Below are 16966 nucleotides of genomic sequence, written 5' to 3'. Positions count from 1 at the left end.
TGCCAACTGGTGTAGGTATAATAATATGATATAAATTTAGTAGTACCTACCATAAGATGGGTAACTGTTATATATTTATTCGGTCGATTGTTTTCACTTCCCCGCTAATGAAATAAAATGATACGCACACACACATACATATATTATGTTTGAATTATTTCGATTGTTTTAGTTTCGTTTCGTTTTTATTTTATTTGTTTAGGTTTTATCATTTTATTTATTTTTTTTTTTTTTTACTCTAAGGTAACTGAATCAGAACCGTGTAACGGTTGTATAATTAAATGGAATCAACGACCTCAGCGGCTTCAGTTCAATATTAATGCGCATCCTACTGTGTATACTGAATATATATGTAGGTATATAAATATATAAGACTGGCTAAATTACAGGCATTTCCTTCTGGTTCGGACAGAGATTGATAATATATGTTATAATCTGTTTCGAAAATGAGTTTTACAACTATATTCACTGTATACTAATCAAATGCTATGACGTCTCGGACGGGTATAATTTGGAGTTTTCCCCTCGCCTCCTCGTCGTCAATCAACATTTCCATTGATATAATTATTACCAATGAAAATCCATTCTTTCCCATCGCACACAATGTCTAGCACCAACATATTTCGTTTTTATTACAACGGGAAATTAATCCAGTACGATTATGTAATGGTTAACTAATACATTACCTGGGTACCTATAATAATAATATTATTATTATTATTATAATAATATAATACAATACAAATATATGCAGTGGGTATCTAATCACTTGAGATTTTCAACGGTATCAAATTTTATTCGTAGAATTCAATTAGTTACGACGTTGTTTCAAGTACAACTATATAGGTACTGTTATCTCATTTATTTGGCACCTCTGATGAATAAACTTGTACGCCACGCTACAAAATAATCACTGGCGCAATATTCATAACGGGAAATAACGATTTCTCCTGAATAATTATTTCATAGATATTTATTATTACACCTATCTGAGACGTATGAAAAAAAAAAAAAATTATCAGATTTGCTTTGTTCGTAAAATAATCGAAATTGGTTTTCGTTAGAATTAGAGTTTTGTACAGGTACCTACAGGTACGCTATACAGAATATCGCCGTTGTACTACCTACTACGTGTTTGATGGAGTTGTAATAGTCGGCAGAGTGTGTTTGAAAGATGTATTGTCTTTACAGTTTACACAGCTGATAGTCATTAATCATATCGAGTAAAAAGTGGTTTTTCAATTTCAGCGTATATGTTATTTTAAATAATAAACAAAAATCGGTTCGGTTTTACAATACTGTACAATATACAAGTAGGTACAAAAAAAAAAAAAAAAAAATTGAATTAATTTTTTCCCGAGAAAATCTATTAATTTTTACTAGTTATCCGATTTTGTGTGAAAATATGATTATTTTTGCGCCTAAAAAAAAAAAAAATCTATAAAATATATTATAATTATAATATAATAATTTTAATTAAAATAAAATATGGACAGTTTGTAATAATATAATATAAGCTACTATTGTTTTAACTTATGATATTGCGTACATAATACATATATACATATTATATTACATGTTTAAATCAGATTGTTAACACAAAAGGATTAATTCAACATATAGTTATATATCGTCTGCCACTTGCAAATTAAAATCCGAAACAGTTCAACAACAATGCTTATACCATGATTTAAAATAATACCGATAATAATGATAGTAGCTTAAATCGTGGTTTATACTCATAACTCATATGTATCATTACATTATTATTCTTTATAATAATCAAAATATTTAAACAAATATCAAAAATATTTTATCTTAAAATAATCATTTACTTATTTACTTATACAGTCCTATAATCTATAATTTTCGTCTAAAATTTATATATTATTTTATAATATCTCATGTATTTTATAGACTTAGTAAAATATTCAATGTAATTTAAATTATATCCCAAGGAATGATAAATTGTCTAGCATATAGAAACATGAAAAGATAAAAGGATTTATAAGTCACGTGCGCACGCACATTATTTTTAAATAGATTTGCTTTTGTGAAGAGAATAATTAAAATGTTAAAATAATATTGAAAGTTATTATGCACTTTATCCTTTTGTTAATTATTGTAAGGAAACGTATTAACGAGCTAATTATTTAAAAAGTCACAGTTGTATTGTTAAACTCGCATTGTTATTAATTATTAATTTTGTTCAATTTCATTCCATAAAAATGAATAAATAAATGAAAGAGAAGTATAATAAGAAAACTTTTCCAATTAAAAATTTAAATAATAATAAATAAATAAATAAATAAATCTAATAATGTTGGATTAATTTAATTGAAGTATTTGAATAGGATTTGAAATAAAAATAAACATATAATTAAAAAAGTGTACAGTGTATAAAATATAATATAATGACATAATTTTATATTTTTATTATATTTGTGTACATATTAATATGTACTCGTATATTAAAATTATTATTTTTTTTAATTTATTGCATTTACAGTATTTATTTTTTAATAACTATATAAATTATTATAGATTTGTACGTTTCAAATAATTTAATATTTTGTTAACTTTTTCAGTTTGAGGTCTTATAGTGATCTTTTGTAACGATGACTTGATCAATATTTTCTTTTATTTCGTTTAATATCAGTGGAATTCCGTTAAAATGTGTTTTAAAGTGAATTTAATTCTTCAAGTGATGCATGTTGAGAGAATTAGAGATCTTCTTTAGCCATTAAGAAACCATGAGTTAATTATGTATGGCCAATTCTTAATTTGTTTAATACAAACTCGTCTTTTCTATTTTTGTTATTTGTAGTCCACTTGTCTGCTGTTATTTATATCTGTAATAGTAGTTAATTTGAAATAACTTAACGAGAGTAAAATGTCCAGTATTCTAAACATTATTTGGCTGACAAAAAATTTAAATGAAGTATAGTTTATGAATCCGATTTAAGCGTGATTAGCTACCAAAAAGTTAGAAAGTATTTAAGCTTATCAAAATGTTTCGTCATGGTGTCCCTTTACAAACAAATAAAAAACTCTTACTTCGAGGTCCACGCCAAGTACCAATTATCTTGGGTCTTGTGACTTATTTAAATGTTATGTTTTTTTACAAAATATCTTCAAGCTCATCAACAATTATTTACAATAATATTCTATAATACGAAAATAGTAACATTAAAAGCTGAAAAAGTAAATTAATTATAAGATCACACGAACAATATTTGAATTCCAGTCCAGAATTTAATTCCTCATAACGGTATATTATAGTAGTATTAAGTAATAACTTATTGGTATTCGTACAACCATTAATACTTATAATATGTACAATTATATTTTTATTGAGCTATTATTATTTTTATTTTTTAATATTTACTTTACTAATATCAAGTTTGCGTTTGGAATTATATTTTATATAATACCTGTATGCACAAAATAAGTGTCATTATTACAATATACATTTTCTGGCGATTTTCATTTATTTTTAAAATACCAGGAATGAAAAAATCAAACATTTAATAACGAATTATTCACATAATTGATATCATATATAAAATTAAATATTTAAAATTAATTCTAGTTAAATTATATATTTGAAATAAAAATTAATTTAGTATTTTTGTATAATTAATGTATTCAAAGTTAGATGTAATCCGTTTTCAGTCGGGAAACCAATTAAATTATTGAACATATTGTAATCTCGTGATTACAATTATCTACCTACATAACTCGTAACAGTACTAACCAATCATAAAAAATAATTATTTTTATAACTTTTGTAAGTACTGAAATAAGTTTAGATTCTATGAATATATCAAGTGTTAAATAAAATATCGTCGAACAGACTGATCGGTGACCTATAAACAAATTTGGCACTTTAGAAAATTATGGATGTAAGTAATACAATATGAATAGATGTATCGTCGATAAGCTGTTTATTATTATGATTTTTATACAAATTTCCAAAATTTATCATTTTCATTATTTTTTATTTTACTTACTTGACCCGACCAATGAATCGTGAAAACATGATAAACTATTGGAAGTCACTTTGTTTGTTGGATGCTTAACAGTTAAATACATAATACTTTCTGCTCATTGAACAATAATGCTGTATATATTTACCTGATTTTGGTTTGTTTTAATACTATTGTATTTTTTCGATAATATAAAAGATTAGTATTGTAGTCATATATCATGTGCGCACGAGTCATTTGTTATCAACAACGTTGAAAGTGAAAAATATTTTGGATCACGAACTACATGTATGTAATGGACTTAAATCGTATGTTTATTTAAATTTTAGATAAAAATAGAAACATTTTATAAAATGTAAATAACATTATGCATAACATTTAAAAAAATTACTTTACTTTTTAATTTTTAGTTTTTTAAGGCAGTTCGAGTTCGATACCCGTCGTGCGCACACTGCTTGCTCTCCGTCTGTATTTATTTATTCCGTATATTGGTCTTATGTACCAATTTATACTTAATTTTATTTAAACTCCGTGTTAACTAGCATAGATTAAGTATGTAAAAAAAAAAAAAATTGGTAGCTTCAATATTATCGCCATAATCGTTATATTAATAAATAATAATAGCTCGTCGTCGTGCCTATACGTTCGCTATATCTACAACAACTTGTGTGCGGTCTTATCGTACGCCGCTACGGCGGCAGTCGACCTTGACTTTATCGCAATAAAATTATGCCACAAACCACATCCAAAAATAATAACACCAATTTAGACATCGATAAATGTAACGATAATACCAATCTACAGCCTGCTCGCCTAAACAAAGTTTCAACTTCTGTCAACACAAATCACTCAGTCGGTAATCAAGACGTTAACATGGATACTTCTTCATCAGGAAATTGGTCCCAGGCACAGTCAAAAAAAAATAAAGGAAAAAGGGGTTTCTCCTCCTCTTCTTCTGAACCATCTTCGCCAAAATTACAACCCAACAACAAAAAATTATTTTTTTCATCTAATCGTTATGAAGTGCTCTCTCAAGTTGAACCAGAACCCACCACTCCATCAAAACCAACTCCTTCAATTATTTCTAATGAGTCAAATCCAGCGGGAAACATTAATGTTGGAATTAAATCAACCCTCCCCCCACCAATTTTTGTAAAAGGTGTTTGCAATTTTCCCGATCTTTGCACAGAACTGATTGAACAAATCGGAGTAGACAATTTCTCCTGCAAATCCTCAACTGATCGCCTAAAAATTATGACTGCCAACCCAACAGCCTATAGAACGCTGATTCATTTCCTCAAGGAACATAAAGCTGAATATCACACGTACCAACTCAAAGATGACAAACCAACGCGGGTGGTCATTCGAAATCTCCATCCGACCACGTCCACAGAACTAATCAAATCGGAGCTCGAGTCACGCTTATTTGAGGTCCGCCAAGTAACAAATGTATTACATAAAATCAATAAAAACCCACTTCCGTTATTTTTTGTGGACCTCGAACCAACAATACAGTCAAATGACATTTACAATCTGACATCTCTTATCCACACCAAAATAAAAGTGGAAGAACCTTACAAATCAAAAACCATAAGCCAGTGTATCAACTGCCAGGAGTACGGTCATACAAAATCGTACTGCGGCTATCCAGCTCGCTGTGTCCGTTGCGGTGCCCTCCACTCCTCGTCGGCCTGTCCAAATCCACGGGATGCTGCTCCAAGATGCGCCCTCTGCTCCGGTGATCACCCCTCAAATTATAAAGGATGTTCTGTTTACAAGGATCTGCAACAACGCAACAAACCAAAAAAGAGCAATCTCCTATCGGATAATACTAGTCATAAGAAAAATGTACAGGTTAGTCAACCAGTGGTAACTCCCTCAACACATTTACCAGACTCATTCCAAACCTACGCTCAAGCTACCTCCGGCTCTAACCATAATAACTCAATCCCTCCTCCTGTATCAGATATAAACAAGTTCCTTGACGAGTTCAAATTACTAATAAATCCACTAATCGCCCTACTCACCCAAGTTATCTCAAAACTTCTAGAAAAAAATTAATGTCTTCATACACAAGCAACTCCCTTCTTATCCTTCTATTCAACTCAAATGGTCTTAAAAATCACTCAAATGAACTCCAGTTAGTTCTCCAGGAGAAGCGTATCGATATTGCTTTAATATCCGAAACGCATTTTACAGAATTCGCTCACATCCCTATACCTGGTTATCAACTCCTAAAAACAAATCACCCAGATAACACCGCCCACGGTGGTGCTGCAATTTATATTAAATCTTCCTTGTCTTTTCAAACCCTTCCTAATTTTTGTCAACCTCATTTACAGTCTTGTGCTATCTTACTTCATCTCAACAACATTCCAACTACTTTAGCAGCAATTTATTCCCCTCCGAGACATAATATTAACATTCAAAACTATATTGATTATTTTAGCACTTTTAGTCACAACTTCATAATAGGTGGTGACTTCAATGCTAAACACCTCAGCTGGGGCTGTCGTACAAACAACCCAAGAGGTATCGTTCTCTACAATTTTATAAATCTTAAAGGCTACAAAATCCTCGCGCCCCCCGGACCTACATATTGGCCCACCTCCTTACGCAAAAAACCGGACATACTAGACATATTTGTATCCAACACACCCCACAACCTATTCAGCCAGACTACCAATCTCTTAGAACCCTGTTCAGATCACTCTGCAGTGCTCCTGACTGTCAGTGCCTGTCCTCCAATCCGGCCTTCTCTTCCAAAACTCTTTCTCCATTCAACTGATAGGCTTAAATTCCATAACTTAGTGGATCAAAACATAAAACTAAAAGTTAGTCTTAAATCCCCCCAAGAAATTGATCTAGCCATAAACAACCTAACAAATGTAATCCAATCTGCAGCATGGGCTTCTGGTCCTACTAAAATGCAGTGTCCAAATATTACTCCTTCACTTCCCGAACATATTCGTATCCTCATATCTATCAAGCGCAGAGCAAGGGCCGCTTACCAACGTTCACGCCTCCCATCCCACAAACGCATATATAACAATCTATCTAACTCGTTGAAAAAAATACTTGCTAAACATAAAAACCAATCCTTTGTTAACTATCTCTCCAACTTATCACCTAATAATGGCAGTCTCTGGACAGCTTCCAAAAGTGTATTAAAATACAAACCTCCGCTCGTTCCCATAATAAATCCCCTCGGTGGTTTTGCAACAACTGACGCTGAAAAAGCCGATCTGTTTAAAGAACACCTTTCTGAAACCTTCACGCCTCACTCGGATATACAAATACCTAGACATACAGACATAGTAAATCGTTATCTTGATATCCTCCTTCCTATTTCTCCCGCAGTTAAGCATTTCTCTCCTGGCGACGTTAAATTTGCAATTCAAAAACATAGCCTCAAAAAATCCCCGGGGTTTGATCTGATAACCGCAGAAGTGGCCAGGTCCCTCCCCAAAAGAGCCATTGTTCTTCTCACAGTTATATATAACGCGTGTCTAAGATTGTCATACTTTCCTATGCTTTGGAAATTCTCTGTTACAATTCTAGTTCCAAAACCAAATAAGCCTCCTGACATATCCTCCTCCTACCGACCAATAAGTCTCCTCCCTTTCTTCGGCAAAATTTTAGAAAGATTAATTCTTAAAAGAATTCTTCCATTCATTTCTTCCAGTTCCATATTGCCAAACACTCAATTTGGGTTTCGTACCGCTCACTCTTCAATACACCAACTGCACAGATTAGTCGACGCTATCTCATTCTCTCTTGAAAAAAAAAGTTATTGCTCTTGCGTCTTCTTGGATATATCCCAAGCTTTTGACAGGGTATGGCACGAAGGACTGCTATTTAAAATTAAGCCCCTGTTACATCCAACCTATTACTTACTAATCAAATCCTACCTCATGGATCGTTACTTTCAGGTTAGAGTCGGTACATCCCATTCCGGATTAGCAAAGATCAGTGCAGGTGTTCCACAGGGGGGCATCCTTTCCCCTGTATTATTTAACATCTACGCTGCCGATCAACCCACCTCTCCATTCACAACTGTGGCGGAATATGCCGATGACAAGGCTATTATTTCAGTCCATGATAATCCTCACATAGCTTCACTCAATCTCCAACTCCACCTTGACCTCATGGCTGATTGGTATAAAAAATGGCGGGTCAAAGTCAATCAATCCAAATCACTTCACACAACTTTCACTCTTCGACTTCCTCCTTGTCCTATGGTGTCTCTAGACAATATACAAATCCCTTCATCACAATCGGTTAAATACTTAGGTCTGACAATTGACCGCCGTCTCACGTGGTCACAACACATTAAAATAAAAAGAATTGCATTAAATGCTCGACTCCGATTCCTCAAAAATCTAATCTCCAAAAATAAACATACTCCATTAAATACTAAACTTTTAATTTACAAATCCTTGTTTAAGCCTATGTGGACCTATGGTCTTCAGCTCTGGGGCAATGCCAAAAAATCCAACACTAACAAAATCCAAACCTTCCAAAATAACTTCCTTCGTAAAATCACAAATTCTCCACCTTATATCTCAAACCTAACCTTACACACCGATCTCAAAATTAAAACAGTCCATGAAGAAGCAATAACCTTTTACAAAAGATTTCACTCTAAACTCCCTTCTCATACCAATCCTCTCATTTCCAACCTTGCTACTCTCACAATTCCTGGTAACCCTCCCAGGAGGCTCAGAAGGAAATGGTGTCTTGATCTTCTCATTGAGTAAAGTTTAGCAATATAAATTAAAAATAAATTAAAAAAAAAAATCAAGTAAGGGCAGTTTTACCACTGGGTGACTCCTCCCATCAAACTTTCATGTAATTATTTCTATTATCTCATATTCTTATTGTTCCTAAGGAACAGATTGTATATACCTTTTAAAAATAAAAAAAAAAAAAAAAAAAGTTTTTTAAGGCGATACAAGAATTCACTGTCTTTAAAAAGTATAAAAATCAAAAATTGCGTTTAGAGAAGTATTTCTTAAAAGGTGTATCGTAATAATATTTAATGTGTGTTATAAAAAAGTGTTACTTTTCTTTTATTTAGACTTAAAATAATAATACAATATATTACTCGGGATATAATTATTTGAAAATAAAAATAATAGGTAATTTAAGTGACATTGCACAATTATATTTCATTATTTAATCGGAGTAGTTTATCATTTTTTTGGTCTGATGCATTTGTTTTTCTCAGATCTATAAATAACTACTCATTGTTGAGAAGTATAAAATGATAAGCATAAGTGTACTTCAACTTTAAGTAGATATTAATAATAGTAATGTAATGCACCATAAATAAAAAGTTTGGGAAACTCTAGTTGAGATTAATATTTTAAAATATTTATAAGCAATTACAGTTTACTTACAGTTTACAATTTAAAAATTAATAAAAATGTCATAAATAGGATTAAAAACGATCCATTATTTGGTGACTCGATCTTCGTTGAGGGTTTTTTAAATGTTACATGGGACTAAAAGAGGTTGAGGATTGAGCTGTGTGGTTTTGTATTTTGGTTATTCTTCGAATATTATATCATATGTCATGGTTAACATGATCTCTGTAATACAAGTATTAAATAAATATAGTTATTATAGTTAAGCTAGGTACATGAGTACATGATATTAAAATATATTAATCAATTTTTTTTTCAATATCTTTAGTACATTTAGTACAATCTAAACACTTGAGACACAATGGCACATTTCACCTAATATCTTAATATATTTCCAAAGGTGCAATAAATTATTTAAATTACAATTAATCAATATTATACATGATTTATGAATAATTATTTTAATATTTGATTCATTATAAAATAGATTTCTGTTAATAATGTTAGATTAGAAGTTATACAACAACACTTCTGTCATAGATAAAAATGAGTTGATTTCAAGAATATGATTCATAAAACGTCAAACACTGTAAAACACATATAAAATACACTGATAATAATGCTTAATATTAACTGAAAAATATATTTTCAAATCATTAAATTTATAAATTATAACTATCTTAAGATATCTTTTAAAATATAGGTATTTTAGGACTGTGTCTCAGCAACTACTACGTACGGGTGAATTGGTTTATATTATATTTTATCTTTATGATATAATCAAATACTGCTTTGAAGAAAATTGTTATGATTGAATTTTTATTCTATCGTATTTTATAAACTTCCCAGTATACACCATTAATTTTCCATTTCAAATAAAAATAAACATAAAATAAAAACTGAACGACATTATTAGAAAAGTTAGCTTTGTAATTTTAAAGTTTTTGTCCTTTTATTTAATTTCTATAAATCTAATTAAAAATTGTAACAGTGTCGTTACATTTATTTTACATTATTATTAAAAAGAAGAAAAAGAAAGTTAAATAGAATTATTTAAATAATTCTGATAAGTATCGAATTTCATTATCATAATACATAATTTACATCAATGGTTATTTTGTTTTTATTTGAATAGACATCTTTTGAAAAATCCTATAAGTTAGAACTGAAGATAGTACTGAATTTCAATTTATTTCAATTCAAATATTTACATAATATGTAAAATCAATAGTTTGAAGTTATTTAAAACAATGGCGAAACCCTCAAACAAAAGCCAAACCAATTTTTAATAATATTAAGTATGTTTAATTCAAAATTAATAATATAAAAAGAAGACGGTTAAGTTAATAATCTGAAATCATATGAAATGAAATGTGCAGGCGTATCATACATGACCTATTTATGATATAAAAGTTCTATATTAAAATATGAGAAATAATGTTGAAAAAATAATTTGAATATTTATAAAACTTGAGTACTTAAGAATTTAACTAACTCTGATTTTTAAAATTAAAATACACAATACTAAAAAATTAAGTGGATAACCAATAAAGTCGAATAAAAATAGCATTAGAAATTTATCTATGTTATTAATTTATCGTATACAGTCAACATCAATACATAATATAATATTATTTACCTATAAGTGAAGGCTTTACATTTTATTGATTAGACATACCATTTACATTTATAAATTTATATTTATGGTATTTCAATTATTTATTAATCGAATATTGAACTTAGAAAATTGAGAGCACATATTAATTATTTAAGCAAGAAAACAATTATTCGTGTATAAGCTTGTAATATTATATAAAAAAAAAATAATAAAATAAATAACCATCATACTTTATTGTTGTTTTCAGCTAGTGAATTATGTTGAGCTAATATTTCATAGTTCTATTGATAAAAAAAAATTACATTTATGACTAGGATAATACTCTAATGACTACTAAGTATGTGTTATCAACGAATGTGATATGTTTCCGTTCTGTAAACACAGTTAATAATAAATAATAAATAGGAAAATTTATACAGAGAAAATTATTAAAATATTTTAAACGGTAATTATTATTTTATTTATATAAATGGTTTTTATTTTAGTTGATGCGCATAATTTTTTTTTCTCAAGCACTCAAGCAATATCTTGTAATTGTGATTTATATCATATAATTTTAACCAACATAAAATATTATTACATTTAATTTTTAGGGAACATTAATTTCATTATATTTTGTTTAATGTGAAAATACTTCTATTTCAAATATTATCAAGTTAGAAATTTATAAAATGCAATTATTCAATGAGTATGTATTTTGATTAAAAATATTTAAAAGTGTTAAAGTGAAAACAATGTATTGAATGCTGCAATATAATAATTCAAAAACTAAATATAATGTGTTCATATACTGTACTTACCTAAGGTCAATGTATAAATGATTAGATTAAAATATACCAGACAGGGTTGCTAGCTACAAGAGATCCGTAAGCTGCGTAATAAAATTAAAAATATGTAAGAGCCAAAAACAAAAAAAAAAGATATCAACTATCGTACAATATTAATTGCTCACGATTGTCCCGATTGTTATTAATTATAGATATCAAATTTATATATAATCATATATTAATATTTATTATTTTTCAAACATATATTTCATATTAATATTTATAATTTGTTTTTTATATTAGTAGAAATGTTTCACGTCTTACAATAATACATGAGCCACATTAATCTGTGGTGAGAACCTCATTTTGTCTAATTTGTCTACCTCTTGAGAGGTATACTAATCATTATTATTTATATTGTTTTTTTTTTTGTAGATTTACCGAGTCCATTGGAAAAAGGACTAAATAAATCCTGCATGAGCGAAAAATCAAAATTAAATGCATAAATTGTCACATTTAAATTTAATTGTTTTCACTTGGTAGTTACTATTTCAATCATCACGTGGTGTCTTTTTAATAAGCCGTGACATTGACGTGTACACATTTAACACAGTAGACACATACCTCAACTGTACTTAAAGGTTGTACGAGATCGACTGAAAGTCATCGTACTATGTTAGTTAACGTGAAACCAATTTTTGTGAACTTTCTAATAAACGATCATGTGTACTTTTAGGCGTTTTTCGTAAGTCGTAACTCGGCATAGACGGAAATCTCACGTCCAATTCAAATAACAATAACCATATATATCTATACACTCGATACATTACTAGGACAGAATAAACAAGATGAAGGTTTACGCTTGAAACGAATAAGTAAATTGAGTGCATTTCCAATTATTGTTCAGTAATGAAGAACACGTTATACACATATATTATGTATGTATATGTTTGTATATATATTGGTACCTATACTTCACGTAACTAGTCTCAATACTTTTTCAAGAAGAGCAATGAATTCAACAACAACTTGTATTTGCGGGCGCAGCATATTCAGATTTAGAAACTCTTCTACTATTTACTTTCAAAGTTCAAAATGATTATAGGGGTTTTCCCGGTATAATATCTCGAAATGAAACTATTCAAGACGTCATACTAAATAACTCGGTGGACGGCTTTTCAGTTTTATACGCATTGTTGATTATATGTGCAAATTTTACACACTTAACTTAAATTACAATGAATATTGTAGTAGTTCTTTGGAAAATTGGAAAACGCTTGCCAGTTTAACATAAATAACTCAATTTGAAATTACCATAGTCTACAATTACAAGACCCATAACGAATTTTACAAAAAAAAAAAAAATGTTTGGCTGAACTCCGTCATCATCGATAATAATTGAAGTGCACACATTCTTGACAAATAAATCATTTATAAGATATTATTATTATTATTATTTTAACTCTATATAGACTGAAACATAAATACTATTTAATACATTTCATTTATATTTTTTATACTACCTACTCTAAAACTAAAAAAAAATATTATAATTTAATGCAATTAAGATATTATTTACATATCTCGTATTTCAATTTAATTATGAATTCATTAAAATTCTGATTTTTCAAATATATTAGGTAAAGACCTTATTTAAAATGATAAAAAATATTGTAGTACTTCATAAGTATCACTACTTATTAGTACAAATTGTTGTATTTCAAATGAAAACTCCATTTTTTACTTTAAACTACTGAGTGAATAATTTCTTGATAATTTTTAAGTTGGTACCTAATTCATAACTATTCGTACTAGTAGTTATTTAGTAATATAAACAAATATTAAGGTAATCGTTTTTAAAAATGTTTTTACAGAGATATAAAACAAAATGTAATATTGGATCTAGTATTTATTATACACCAGCCATGTTTAAAAATCATAAATGTTGATGGATTAAAATTATTTACTGATAGGTATCAATAGTAAATTATGCTTTATCTAGATCATCGTAAAAATAATAATAGATTTTCCCAATATATATGTTTTCGACTCGATTTCGTGCTACACTTTTCCATAAATAAGTTGTGTATGCATTTAAAATAGAAATCTAGAAAATGTATAGGCATGGGTGTTTTATTTTTACATTTATCAATTTTTGTCACCCGACTCTTTGGTGCCTCGTTGTTTTACAGTAATGTGAATAAATCGCCTGTCTCATTTCAAGCACAGCCCATATTTTATAAACAAGGGACAACCATTTTCCGATAAGACAAACGGTTTACAAGAATTTCAGATCTCGGCAACTGTTGGGATTAGATTAGACGGCACAACGCAATATTCTTAGTTACTGGGCTGGAAGCACCCGTGATTAAATCCCGGGTGAACCTGGTTTCATTCTTTAAGAAAATAATTAATGTATATGCTTGGGAGTAGACATGGATTTAAAAGGGATTTTATATTTGGGCACTGCGGGCGTGGGGAAAGTATTATTTGAAATAATGCACATTATACCGTTTTAATATACACAAATAGAATAAATATGAACCAATGTGTATACTGTACAGTGTATATATATATATATGTATATTCAAGTATAAAAAAATAAAACAGTAATAAATGGTACCACGATGAGACAGTTTTGTTTTTACGATATGCGTATTCAAATGTCAACAAAACTCTAAGGAGTTCTGTTTCCCTGGTAATATTGATTACTCTGAATACACTAAAGTATATAATTATTATTCAAAAAGGTTATTTGAGCTGCTTTTTGTTCGAGAGCGTTTCGCATTACTCTTCGTTGAGTTTTATTGTTTTTTAATACAATTAAAATATTATTGACAAATAGTTCTATTTACGAGTGAAACATTTTTGCTTATAAATTCTCCGTCATATAATACACATGAGAATGTGTTTATATTTATTTATCTATGTATCTATCTATCAATCTGTATATCTTCGTCTGTGTGTGTGTGTGTGTGTGTGTATGAGTATAAACAAAACGACTAAGTCCATTAAATAAATGGGTTTGCCAACTTGCGCATTTCTGCCTCTAAACTTTTACAGACATTGCCCGATTTTCTATCCCATCAACCAGGAAACAATGTGTATCCCATGTTTAAAGTGACTTGATAGAATACTGTATTATTGATTATATTTTCAACCCAGAAATTTAGTGAACTGTATAGTTGTTTCTTGTATATTTCTGTATAAATATCAATTAATTGTGACGGACACACACGACGTGCAGAACACGACCTGCGGTATGACTGAAAAAGAGTGTACGAATTATAATAATTTGTTCGTAAAGTTTTATTTTTGTGGGTACCTACTAATATTGTTATTCAAATTTAAAAATTATAATTTACCATTTAACAACATAAATTGTATGTTCCACGGGAAGTACCTATAAAGTTATTATGTTCGTACAGTAATTTATTTGCATATTGTTTTAATTAATGTTTCATAATTTCCTACTAAATAGTAGTACTCTAGGTAATTTATCATTTATTACATTGAATTTTGATTAGCGTTTTGAATTTAAATTATTTTGAATCATTTACTACTTCTAATTAAATATGTTATTTTCCTTTATGTAATAATTTATACACCCAATAATCGCGATACTAATATGAATATTGTATTCCAAATAGTATATAATATTAAAATCTTTAAGATTGTAATCATGATAAACGAAAAATAACAGTATGAAGTTCATTTTTCTTTTTAATTATAATTTTGATTATAAACCACGATATTATATCATTTTAGAGACTATTTAAAACAAGTACCTACTGAATATTACTTTAGTTCTTACAACTATAAAATAAATTATGAACATTAATTTATGTGTGAGAACACTTACAACTATATTATTTTTAAATAAATTAATCCAGTAACCGGTAAAAATCTGGTTATTCTAGAACATAGTTTAAAACTATTTCTCAACATAAAATATATCCCATTGCTGCTATTTTAAAATTTACAAGTTAGGTACCATATAATATATAATTCCTAGAAAATAATATAATAATATAAATTTTATATTAAATTGAATACAATGTGTTAGTTGTAAATAAATAATAATAGTTTATTATTCTGTGACTCCATGCGAGCTAAAACAATAGTTAAAATCACATAAGTTTTTAACACCGTTTAAAGATTTGAAGGTTTAATAAAATAAAATAATTAAAAACCTATTTCGTAATAAGTTTTAGTCTTAAAATGAAGTATAAAAATGCTTTTAGAGATAAAATTAAATTCTTCAAATTACATAAATTAATTTTAATATAATATATTACTATACTTTAAATGTCCAAAATGCATAAATTAAATGCACAACTTTTAAAAATAATCTAGGTCACCTTGAACCAGAGATATTCAAAATACATGAAAAATATGAATGCCAATTCAATTTAATTTAATTTTTCAAAGTACAATCTAATAAAAATTGTGTTCCATTCTTCTTATTCATGGATTATTATTCAATTAACTCTTTTTGGAATGTTTTTTTCTTTTTTATATACATAACCCAACTAATCGTAGATAATTGAATTCTTCATTGAGGTCGTGCTAGGAAGTATAATAATAACTATATATTATATTATATTATATCAGTTAAATTCAATTGGTTAAATAATTGTATATAATTTACAACATTTACAATTATTTTTAATAAAGCTCAAGGAAACAAAAACATCTCAACTTCAATAGTCGTTAAAAATAAATATGTTTCTAGTGCAATTTTAATCTGCATTCCTATATTATATCGGTTTTCTGTTTATCTATTATGATTAAAATTCTATTTTAAACTAAATATCAGTTGAATAAAGTATGAATAATTCTTAATGAGCTACGCAATAAGTGAATCAGGATAATTTTTTATAAAACAATAATGATATCAATAATATTATCATTTATCATGAACATATTTTTTCTTTGATTATTATTGTTATATGTAACTAATAATAAGTCTATATTTTCAATATGTAAAATAATATAATATAAAAATTACTTTTTTTCTTAGATTAATTTTCAAAACATGCTCATCGATATTTCTAAGTATTGCCTAATAAATTATAAATATATTTGTATACTACATTAAACATAAACCTGAATAAGATTCAATTCTGTAAATTTACTTAATTTGTCTAACTAGATATATCTACCAACATATTAAAAATGTGTTGATTAAACGTTTTAAAACTGATATGAATAAAAAAATAA

At 28.3% G+C, this 16966-nt stretch overlaps 1 long non-coding RNA gene across 1 annotated transcript in view; it reads left to right on the top strand.

Moving 5' to 3' along the window:
• The window catches only part of LOC126550043 (uncharacterized), a 31151-nt gene extending 18575 nt beyond the window's left edge, over positions 1 to 12576 (top strand). The window contains exons 2-4 of the long non-coding RNA XR_007604066.1: positions 12047 to 12095; positions 12179 to 12418; positions 12480 to 12576. This is a non-coding gene — a long non-coding RNA (uncharacterized LOC126550043). The remainder of the gene's footprint in view (positions 1 to 12046; positions 12096 to 12178; positions 12419 to 12479) is intronic.
• Positions 12577 to 16966: the final 4390 nt, after the last annotated feature.

This window comes from Aphis gossypii, chromosome 2 (genome assembly GCF_020184175.1).
Source record: "Aphis gossypii isolate Hap1 chromosome 2, ASM2018417v2, whole genome shotgun sequence".
Lineage (NCBI taxonomy): Eukaryota > Metazoa > Arthropoda > Insecta > Hemiptera > Aphididae > Aphis > Aphis gossypii.
The sequence above is the reverse complement of the archived record's forward strand: the minus strand, read 5'-3'. Positions and strand labels throughout refer to the sequence as shown.